The 11,740-nt window shown below is 45.6% G+C and overlaps 1 pseudogene; it reads left to right on the forward strand.

Moving 5' to 3' along the window:
• The first annotated feature begins 2,604 nt into the window (after positions 1 to 2,604).
• Positions 2,605 to 6,958, forward strand: LOC147005041 (chromatin remodeling regulator CECR2-like; annotated as a pseudogene).
• Positions 6,959 to 11,740: the final 4,782 nt, after the last annotated feature.

Raw genomic sequence — 11,740 nt, forward strand, 5'->3', positions numbered from 1 at the left:
TGAGCCTTCAGGGCTGGTTGCAGTGTGGGTGTATGTTAGGGACCACACTCATGAAGCCTTGTGTTTAGCATTTGAAATTTGCCCCAAGATCCCTTAGGAGGGAGACATGCAGTCATCATGCTTCTGACAACATTCTAGAGATCTTTTGGCAAAGGAAACTGAAATATGGAGCCACCAATGTGTGACCATCAGATTGTGTGGGGGCTTTTCTCACTGCACCAATCTCACCGATCAGTATTGCTTATAGCCATCTGTGTGCTAGACCATGAATTTCTGTATGAAATAAATAATATATTCAACAGAGGTGCGGATGTGCAGGCAGAAAGTATAGGGTAATACTATAGACATAGGTTAGTTGACTGGGCAAGGTCCTAGCATCTCGTATTTGGGTTCATGTTTGGTCCCACAAACCACACAAAACCCAATTTCCGTCAAACATGAATGATTCATTAAATGCAGACCCTAAAGTTGATTGATCAGAACCATTGCTCAGGATTTGTGCCTGAGCCATAGCTCAAAAAAATCTATCTTTGTTAACTTATAAAGACAGAAAACAAAAACCCAAAAACCAAACCAAACAAACAAACAAAAACAAATGAAAAAACAAAATTAGTTCATTTAAAGTTAGGGAAGTATCCAGTGCTCTGTTCGGATCAGGCCGTTTTAGATATAACTGCATATTGACCCTTAATTTGAGGGGTCCCATGGAATGGTTTATGTACCATTGTAAGATTAACCAACCTCATACAGAACACAACAGAATGTGGACACCATGACTTTGCTGAGTCAAGTTGTTTTCTCTGTTGATGATTGGCTGTCATATGACAGCAACTATCTGAAATAGAGGGCAGACATAGAAATCAATGACTTTTGCTATACTGTGCTGTACATGCCTTAGCATTAGATTATCCAGGTCTCTCACAATGACTAGTTATGTTTCCACAGTACTTGGAGGCCCCACTTGGAAGCTCAAATATAGGAAAGTGGAAGCAGAATTATCTGAGCTCAAATTTAACTTGGTCCACATGGGGTATTTGAGACCCTGTTTCAGAAAACAACACTGAATCACACACTACATCAAAGGCCTCAGTTACCAAGTCTTTTCTATTATAAAGAATTTACCATTCTCTCCCTTCCAGTCTTCTTTCTGGGAAGATGGAGAAGTGAGAATGATCTTTCCATTCTAAGGACTATTTTCTCTGTTTCCCTTAGCCCACATTAGGAAAAAATGAAAGTGAGTATCATCATCTGAACAACTGATTAATATCCACTGCTGGTAGTGTGATACGTTGCTGATGACAATCTTAGCTTCCTGTAGTGTTGCTGACCCAGCAGGAAGTATTAAGTGCTGAGGCCAAAGCTCAGAGAACCTTTCAAGGGGCTAGACAGAAGCCATCAGAGACTCTCCACATCCTTGTCCTGAGATGAAATCCAGGAACACAATGTGAACTTGGTGGCCAATTTACCATACATCAAACTTCTACCTCCACCTTTCTATGTTCAGTACAGGAAAGTGTGCATGCACCTCCATGCCAGATTGATCTTGATATATGTCCCAGGGCACAGACTTTTTAGAGAGTTGGTTGTAGTCAAGCAATTGGTGCCCTCAGTAAGATGTGAAGACTATCAATAATAAGTGACCACACTGTATTTGTTTAAACATTAGTTAAAAATTGAGCATAACTGAGGAATTGGACACCAGCTCTGCATCCTGGTCTTTTTGTGCCTATACCTTGCTCAAAAGGAAGGTGGGAGGACAACTTGGGTTCCGGATAGAGTGAGGTGAAATTGGCACCGACCAGTCTGAGCAACAGTGCTGAAGCCCTTTATTTCAAGTAAAACACACATTCTCTGTCCTCCTTGAAAGTGCTCCTGTTGAGGCCATGGACCTTGTATAAACATGCTAACATCATGCAGACATCTTTCCTAATGATACAAAGTTCTCTCTGGTAAGGCTTGCCCCCTTACCATATCTGTAGGAAATTTGTTACATGGCAGCCGTCAGTCTATTTCATGCTGTTGCTGTAATATGCTTCCAAGTTGTGATGGTTTGTATACTCTTGTACCAGAGAGTGGCACCATTTGGATGGGTAGCATTGTTGGAATAGGTGTGACCTGTTTGCAGTAGGCATGTCACTGTGTGTGTGGGCTTAATACTCTCATCCTAGGTGCCTGGAAATGGGTCTTTTACTAGCAGCCTTTGGGTGAAGATGTGGAACTCTCAGCTCTGCTCTTGCCATGCCTGTGAGAATGCTGTCATGCTTGATGATAATTGACTGAGCATCTGAACATGTAAGCCCGCCCCAATGAAATGTTTTTATAAGTCTTGCCCTAGTCATAGTGTCTGTTCCCAGCAGTAAAACCATAACTAAGTCAGATGTTGGGACAGCCATTGATGGAGGGGGCAAGCATGTGCCTGTTTGAGTGAGTTTGCAAGCTACTCCCCCAGTGCACTACCCTTGTCCTGGCCTGCCTCTGCTTGAGCTCTTGCTAAGCTGAGGGAGCTGCCATTTGCTGAGGGAGAGGCGCTGCCCCATGGCCAGAGTTGGAGCTAGCAAGCAAGATTGAAGCAAGCAAGAGTGAGTGAGTAATCACAGCAGGGAGATGTGCCCAGAGGAAGGCTGCATGTCCATGCTGGGCATGCTCTGCTCCTGGTGGGAAGTCCCAGCCATCGCACAATTCTGCTTGTTCTTTCACAAGGCCTTATGCCTGCTCAACTTCGAGATCGAGGAGTTAGAGGCAGCTCTTCACAGAGATGACTTGGAATTTATCAGTGATCTGATTGCCTGCCTGCTTCAAGGCTGCTATTAGCGAAGAGGTATCACGTCTCAGACATTCCACAGCTACTTGGAAGATATTGTTAACTAAGGTTGTGAGCTTGAAGAAGGAAAGCCCAATCCTCTGAGAGATCCCAGTTTTCAAACCTTCCTCTGCGTACATGAGTAGAGATCCTGCATCTCCTCTGTGATTACCCGCTTGTTGCAGATGATGTCTTTGATCTTCTCAAGGGTCTGGATGCAGACAGTCTCCGAGTTGAACCTCTAGGTGAAGACAATTCAGGTGCACTGTACTGGTACTTCTATGGGACACAAATGTACAAAGAAGACCTAGTACACGGAAGGTCCAATGGAGAACTCTCCTTGAGCAGGGAAAGTGAAAGGCAAAAAAAAAAAAAAAAAAAAAGTCTCAAATGTTCCAGGAAAAACAGACAAAAGAAGAGGAAGGCCTGCAAAACGAAAAAAAAAAAACTACAGGAGGAGATTATATCCAGTGAAAAGCAGGAAGAAAACTCCTTGACATCTGACCTACACAAAAGAAATGGATCCGGAGGGGCAGGCCAAGGTACTTGGTGGATCCTGTGTCTAACAGAAGAATGGAGACAGGTTACTGAGAGCTTCCTGAGAGCCGACCTCTCTCCAAGAGCAGCAACTCTACAAGCTCCTTAGCAGGACTTCCTGCCTGAAATCTGCAACATGATTGCTCAGAAGGGAAAACGTCCACAGGGCACAAAGCCAGAGCTGCAACACAGGTTTATATCTGTCCACCTGCCCATCCAATTCATCAAGCTAGAGGAAACTCCCATGCTCACCAAGATAGAAAAACAGAAGCACAGGTGGGAGGAGGAGGAACGACCGATCTTTCTTGCAGTGCAGAAGAAGGAGCAAGATCAGATGTTAAAGGAGGAGAGAATGCAGGAAAAGGAGGAAAAAGGTCAAGGCAGTGGAAGTCTGGGCTAAGAGGAGAAAGCTCAGGGAAGAATGAGCATGGCTATTGGCTAAAGGCAAGGAGCTACCCCCAGAACTTTCCCATTTGGATCTGAATTCTCCTATGAGGGAATGGAAGAAGACCAAGGACCTCTTTGAATTGGATGACGATTTCACAGCCATGTAAAAGTTCTAGATGTGGCGAAGGCTCACAAGAATTCCTGGCCCTTCTTGGAACCTGTGGATGAATCTTATGCCCCCAACTATTACCAGATTATTAAGACCCCCATGGATATTTCAAGCATGGAGAAGAAATTAAATGGAGGTTCATAGTTTACCAGGGAGGAATTTGTAAATGTCACGAAGACCATGTTCAAAAATTGCCGAAAATACAATGGTGACAGTAATGAATATACCAAGATGTCTGACAATTTAGAGCAGTGTTTCCATCGGGCCATGACAAAACACTTTCCTGGTGAAGATGGAGACACAGATGAAGAATTTTGGATCAAAGAGGATGAAAAATGCTAAAAAAAGAAGGAGTCAGTCTGGTAGAAATAGTGGAAGCCATGTTTGGACTCTCTCAAGAAACACAGAAGTGTAGAGCAGGAAACAGCCACCAGTAAAGAATGGGGGAAAATCATTGCCCGCAGCACACTGAGCTGCCTCCTCAGGGGACAATCAGAGCAGCAGTTCCATACAACTCCCTCCAGAGGTCGGCACATCAAATGGCCAAGGCTTTTCTTGCCCCCTGCATTGTGGTAGGGTGCCTAGTCACGCATCCCTTTTAAACCAGATGAAGCCAGCAGCACCAGGAACGTTTGGCTCTCTTCAAGGATCAGAACCCATCAACTTACATGGCTCCTCTCGAATTCCAGAGGTGCCCCCAGAGGAGCCCTTGCAACACCCAACCTTTGCTATACAGTCTCCAGTTGGAATTAGTAACCATTGGTTATCCCTGCTCAGTGCTTCAGACCTTTCCAATATGGTGTCACATGTCCCATCCTTACAACTTGGGCAGATGAATTGTCCCAGTCAAGTTGGAAACATGTATCCACCAGCTCCATTCCAGGCAGGATTTATTCCTTCTAGGCATGGTGGGACTCCAGCCCGACCCCCAGACTTTCCTGAAAGGTCTGAAATTCCTCCTGGTCATATTTATCATTCATACAAGTATCTAAATCGAGGACACCCTGCTGTTTGGAATGGGAACCATGGTACTGTAAACCCTGGATGTTTGGGGCCAGTTGAGAAGCCCCACCTGGGTCCAGGACCCTCTCACCACCCTCATACCATTGGTCATGTGATGGATGGCCGAGTGATGAGACAACCTATCCCACCAAACCAGTGGACTAAACAGTCAAGCTTTCTACCTCATGGTGTTCCTTCCTCAGGGTATATGCAGCCACCCTGTAAGTCTGATGGACATGGTTTGCAGACACCTCCAACTCCAGCACCAAGTCCTGGATTCAGAGGGCCCTCCCAGGTGCCCCGGGGGGCACAAGTAGGGGAATCCATGATGGACAGCCCTGAAATGATTGCCATGAAGCAGCTCCCCTCCGGAGTCTTTCCCCCAGGTATGCCTTACCACCCCCCTCCAGCGCACTCCTCCCCAATAACTGGTCCCTCTCCAAAGGTAGCTCATTCGTCATCAGTATGTGTGTCAGAGCCCGAGACTGCATTGGACAACCCTGGGAGTACACAGGAGATGACTGAAACACAAGAGCCTGAGGAAGACCCAGAGCCTTTGCCTGGACATGAAGAGAAAGCAGCAAGCATTTGTTCTTCAGAGGGGGTATACCTCAAACAACTACTTCACCCTGTACCTCCCTTGCAAGCCAGCGGTACCAGGCAAAGCTCACCACAAGAAAGGGAAACAGAGGACTTCCGACTCAATAGTGATGCTTCAGACTCTGCAGACACTTCTAACACATCAAAGAACAAGAACACCTGGCCTTTGGACAATAGCTACAGCAGCCCAGCTGTGCAAGGCTGTTTGAGAGACTTCTCCATAGTGGCAGAGATGGGGAATCTACCTGAAAATGAGGTCCTTGGTGAAGCATCTCCCTGTAGGTCAGAGGGGAAGGGCCTTGATGGTAGTGGTCCAGAAAAGCCAATCTGCCCCAGGGGTAAAACATTGCAAGAAGCCATGCTATGCATAGGACTGAATGCTACTACACCTCTTTGCACAGATCCCGGTTGGATGGCAGGCAAGGTGAACCAGTTTTCTCCCTTATACATGCCTGGCATAGAATACTCTAACTCAGCTACACAGTACTATATGAGTCCAAGTTTGCAAGGCTTGGGCTCTATGATGGGAGGAAAGTCCTCAGGATCACAGCCTCAGTCCTTTCCTCCCAGGGGGTTCCATGATAATGGTCCCCACCCTGGACTCTTTCCTAGGTACCATCCTCAGCAAGGAATGAGATATACCTACCAGCCTTCTTCTCTGCCTTCCTACCACCCCTATCAGAGGACTCCTCATTATACATGTCCACAGGGCTTTTCTGATTGGCAGAGATCTCTCCCTTCCCAGAGAAGCCCAAGTGGACCCCCAGGGAGTCACCCTCCATGCTCCCTCTTCCCAGAGAAGAATGTCCTGTCTAGTCTGCAAGGTTGTGAGACACTAAATTCTGCCTTAACTCCTCCAACTCAAATGGATGCAGTGACTGCTAAGGTTGTTCCTCCTGATGGACACAATTCTGGTCCAGAAGAAGAAAAGATGGATGAATCTGTGGAGAGGCCAGAGAGTCCCCCAAAATTCTAGATCTCGACAACCATGATGCAGCTCCCAAGTGGCAGAACTCACTGTCAACCAGTGTCTATCTTTATGGAACTCCACCACCATCTCTGAGTTCAGGAATGACTTTTGGTTCATCTGCTTTCCCACCCCACAGTGTGATGCTGCAGACAGGGTCTCCATACACTCCTCAGTGATCAGCCAGTCATTTTCACCCCAGGGCATACCCATCCTCTGTGCCTGCCCATCCATATTCCCACCCAGTAGCCACCCAACCCAATGGCCTCTCTCTAGAGCATTCCCTCAACTTCTGTCACAAAGAGGGCCTAGGTCACTTTCAGGCTTCGATGATGGAGCAGACTGGCACTTGAAGCAGATTAAGAGGCACATTTCAAGAAGTACAATGCATCCAGTCCAGTCACAGTCCTTATTCCAAAAGACCTGGGCGCCTGTGGAGTCACCAGAACAGTTGCTGACTCGTAAAATCCCAATACTTCCTCTGGATCAGAGCTAGTCTAGGGAGGACCTAAGCCCTAAGGAAGTGGACGGCTGCTTGTGGAGACCATAAGTCAGGCCTGGCGGATTTGGAGGAATGAATGCTGTACATCTCTATCCTGTCTTCCGTTTCCACCTCTTCACTGTGAATCAAGCCTTCCTCAGAGCTGAACAGTAAAAGCCTTAGTTGCATACTCTTTAGATAACTGGCTGGCCTGTAGCTGGGATCATCTGCACAGCTGACAAACTTACCCACAGCAATATACCTGGAGTTCTTGTTGGCTTCTCCAAATCCCAAGACTCTTGTCCAGGGAAAATCAATTTAAACTTGGGTGGAGTGTACATGTAATGCTGGAGTGGTGCCTTTAAACTTTCATGAGCAGCTAATCTCAGGTATATATTTATGAAGGGACTACTTTAGTATTAATGTTTTTGGAGCTGGTCCAGTTTTCAGAAGTTTCATGTTGCCAAATTAAAATTATTATTTTTTTGTGGTGACTGTATTGTATATATAGTGGGACAGTAAGGTGGGTACATGGAGGAGTTGGGAGTCCTTCCCAGATACGGCCAGCATAGTGTACTGGAAGAGTCTCTGTCTTTGTACAGTCAGTTCTCACTGAATGCCTGAGGAACTTGGAGAAGAGACCCTGAAGACTGCAGCTTATATATGACACTTAACTTGTTTCCTCTGCAGCCGGCCTCGGAGACAACATGTCCTCCTCAGCATTCATTTCACAGTTGATTGGACGGTGCTGTCATGGGGCTTTACTGGGTGTTGCAGCCATAGGACAGGCTGCTCTCACTCTGGTGGCCTAAGTTCTGGACTTGGGAAAGCATGTCCCTTCCTGCTTTTCCACCAGCTCTACCAGATAGTTGTAAGCCAGGAATTTGGACTCTAGAGTGTTTTACTTATCAGAAGATAAAGTGGCTTCTTCATGGGCCTGGCAGGCCTGTGATCTAGAAGGCATCAAACAACACTTTCTAGCACAATCACATTTTGTGAAAGTGACTACTCAGGTTTCTTATGTATGTTAGTCCCAAGAAAGAAATTGCACAGGTTTGAAAAAAAAAAAGACAGAAGTTGGTACCAGGGAATGGGGCATTGCTGGGCTAGGACTGACCATGCTTTCATTTGAAGAATGTAGATTTGGGGACTTTGGATTTGGAACACAGAGGAATGCTTTAAAAGTGCCTTAATGGGTCATCCTAGTTGGAATATGGAAGACTTTGTTGCTGGGAGTGATTTGAACTGTGTTGACCTGGCCCAAGAGATTTCAAAGGAGAAGAATTTCAGAATGTGGCAGAAAGGCTGTTTTTGTCATATTTTGGTGAAGAATGTGGCTACTTTTTGCCCTAGACTGAAAAGTCTGCCTGAGACTAAGGTGAAGAGCCTCAGATTAATTGCATTGACAAGGGAAGTTTCAGAAAAGCCCAGCAGAGCCTTTGTTCTCTGGTTAAGTCTTAGAAAGATAAGTTTGAACAAGCATAGCAAGCTTAGAAAGAAAAATATAAAATACATGGTTTGAGTATTAAAGGGGCACCAGGACGTGAAATGGAGCAAAATCCTATGTTAGGAGATAACAGATTAAGGAAGTGGGACCTTGGGGTCAGACTCTAACCATCTAAATTTAGATTCAGGCATGGTGATGCACACCTTTAATCCCAGGAGACAGGCATGTTGATCTATGCCTTTCAATGTCAATCTACAGGGCAAGAACCAGGATAGCCTAGCTTAGGCAGTGAAGGATTTGGAAAACAAAGCCAGTGATAATGTAATAGTACAAGAGGGTCATGTTCTAGTTCCTGTAAGCAGCCGGACTCGGCACCTTCAGCCATGTGGCTCTGGCTCTAGACTTAGGAATGGAAGGAACTACTGGGACATTTGATTCGGGTTAGCTGGAGCTAAGATATTAGCAATGATTAAGAAGAGACCAGCATCACTGAATTGAAATATGGGAATTGTTTTCTTAGAGCACAAAGAAGCTGTGTTTCAGAGACAGGCAAGGTTGTACTTCATGCAACTTCTGGACTTGGTAATGTGGAAGAGTCACCCAGGTGGCACTGGTTTGGAAGGCATGAGGTGTCATGAAGAACAGCTGATGCTTGGCATTGTGAGAGATCATGGAAGACCATTGGAGAAGGTGTAGCCTCAGCTGTAGTTGATGGCCCAGGACTGAGGGTGTCATGAAAAGGATTTGAGGCTTGGCACCATGAAGAGAGCCTATGAGAGGCTATTGGTGAAGCCTAGTTTGAGTGGAACACCCTTGTGTATTGGATTTATCAGTACCATGGGATGATCACCAAGAACAGCAGCTGTAGTGGAGTGGATCAACCTGAACTTAGAGTGCTACAGAGGTCAGAGGTGGAATTGATGCCAGCCCTTAGGAGGAGCCCAAAAGATCAAGTGGAATCCCAGACACTGAAACAAGAAGCTGTATCATTGAAATTACCTTGGAGACTCAAAGACGTTAAAAATGCCAGAGCCATGGTATACATGCTAAGGAAAGCTCGTAAGAGGGAGTTGAACCAGCCGAGGATAATGCAGTTTGTTGCAGTCAACAAAGATGAAAAAGGAGTGGAGATCTGAGGTCTGTTAACCTTATAAATTTCCACATCTATATGTTTCACATAAGACCTTTCAAATTCAAGGTCAATATGAACTATTATGTTTAAATCGGCTTGAGTAAGGGCAGCATTTCCAGTCCTTGTGCATAAGCTCTTTGTGGTTTTTTTTTCATGGAGCTGGCCCTAAGAAATGTCTAGCATACAGTTTTCAGCTGTTGTCCTGGTTGTTCTGTCATGGGGTGTGCATTTAATAAACCTTCCTTGTTTAACTGAATTCAGTGTTTCTTTGGATTGTTTGTTGACCCTTGGACATAAACACTTCCATTCAGCAGCACATAGGACACTGAGCCAAGGTCAAGAATGGTGATATCTTGCCATAAATTATGTGAGAAGGGGGAAGGGGAATTTATCCCTTATGATAAGGATCAGGGGTGGCTTGGTGCTTTTTAGGTTTCTTTTGCCTTTTAATCTGCTTCAAGACCCCATTTCTGATGTCCTAGGAATCATCGTGTTCCCATGATGATGCACTCAGACATGCCTGGAAACTACCAGGACACTTGTCAGAGAGCTTGATTTCTAAAAGAAAGGGATTATGGTTAATCTATGCTGCAGGATATTTGGTCATATTGTAAACCTCAAGATTGTGTTAATTCCTGAAAAAGAAAACGAAAAAAGAAAAACACCTTTTTATGGTGTAGCTCAGCCCTAGCACAGACCTGTAATCCAAGATCTTTCTGTTCAGTGTACATTTTTGTCCTGTGGTTCATCCCTATCACTCACATATATTGCAAAGCAAATTAAAGTCAACACCATGTCCAGAAGTAGAGCAATTAACCAGTTGAAAGGGAATGAATATAATTAAACAAAATGATGGTCTTTTGGGGGGAGGGGTGGGGGTTGAGACAGGATGTCTCTGTATAGCACTGGCTGTCCTGGAACTCATTCTGTAGACCAGGCTGGCCTCGAACTCTGAAATCTGCCTGCCTCTGCCTCCCAAGTGCAGGGATTAAAGACATGCACCACCACTGTCTGGACTTCTTAGAAAGAAGGACTTTAACTTGATGGATATTTAAGACAGTATGGGGAGGGATAAAGACTGCTTTCCTACTGGGAATCAGTAGGGGAATCAGTTCATCAGGGTGGGAAGGTCAGCTAGGTGCTTTCACTGACTCTCTGAGCTGGTTACTGCCACTGAGTCTTCACTGGTAAAATTAAATGCCTGGTTTACGTGTGTGTTTTAAAAATGTATTTATTAATCATTCCATTGGGTTACATCTCACATGATATGCCACTTCCTGGTTACCCTCCACTAACCCCTCAAAATACATCTGCACTCTCAGCCCCCACTGTGCCTGGATGAGGATTCTCCTTCAACCACCCTCCCTTTCTTGACCTACTGATTGAGAAACCCACTACACTGGAACATCAAACCTCCATAGGACCAAGGGCCTTGCCTCCCATTGCTTTCAGTTAGGCCATTCTCTGCTACAATGTATCTGGAGTTATAGATCCCTGCTTATACACTCCTGGGTTGGTGGTCTAGTGTCTAGGAGTACTGGGTGGTCCGGCCAGCAGATTTTGATTTTCAATAGGATTCCATTCCCCTCTTCACCTCCAGCTTTTCTGCAAGCTCCTGCAATGAGTTCCCTGAGCTCAGTGTAATAGTTGGCTCCAATGGTGAGTTGCTGGCCACACCTCCCAAAGAAACATCACTCCAAGTTCCTGTCTGCAAGCACCTCTTGACCACAGGAACAGTGTCTGGTTTGGTGTGAAGACAGGATGGATCCCCAGGTAGGGAAGTCCCTGGACAGCCCTTCCTTCAGTCTCTGCTCCATTTCTTGTCCCTGTTCTTCCTTTTCTCAGGAACATTTCTTGGTTAAAATCTTTGAGATGTGTGGATGGCACAATTCCTTGACAGAGAGCATTGGCAGGGGTCGCCTTGGGGTTTGGGGGACATGGAGGAGGCATACCTATCTATTGGAGGTGGTCTCTACAGGTTCTATCTCCCTGATAGAGCCTCAAGGGTCTATTCCCTGTTCCTCATCCTTCCACTCCCCATGTATTTTTTTTTCGATTTCTTAACCTCCTGTTCCTCTCTCCAATCCCTTCCAGTACCTGATACTGCCTCCCTTATTTCCTCCCCTTCCTCTCTCCCTCCAAGGTCCCTCTCTTCCTCCCAGAATCTTCCTTTTTCCCCCTTAATGCAGGATAGGGTAATGCCAGGACCAGGATTGGG

The sequence above is a fragment of the Mus caroli genome, unplaced genomic scaffold (assembly GCF_978045245.1).
Source record: "Mus caroli unplaced genomic scaffold, Mus_caroli_1 scaffold_4, whole genome shotgun sequence".
NCBI lineage: Eukaryota > Metazoa > Chordata > Mammalia > Rodentia > Muridae > Mus > Mus caroli.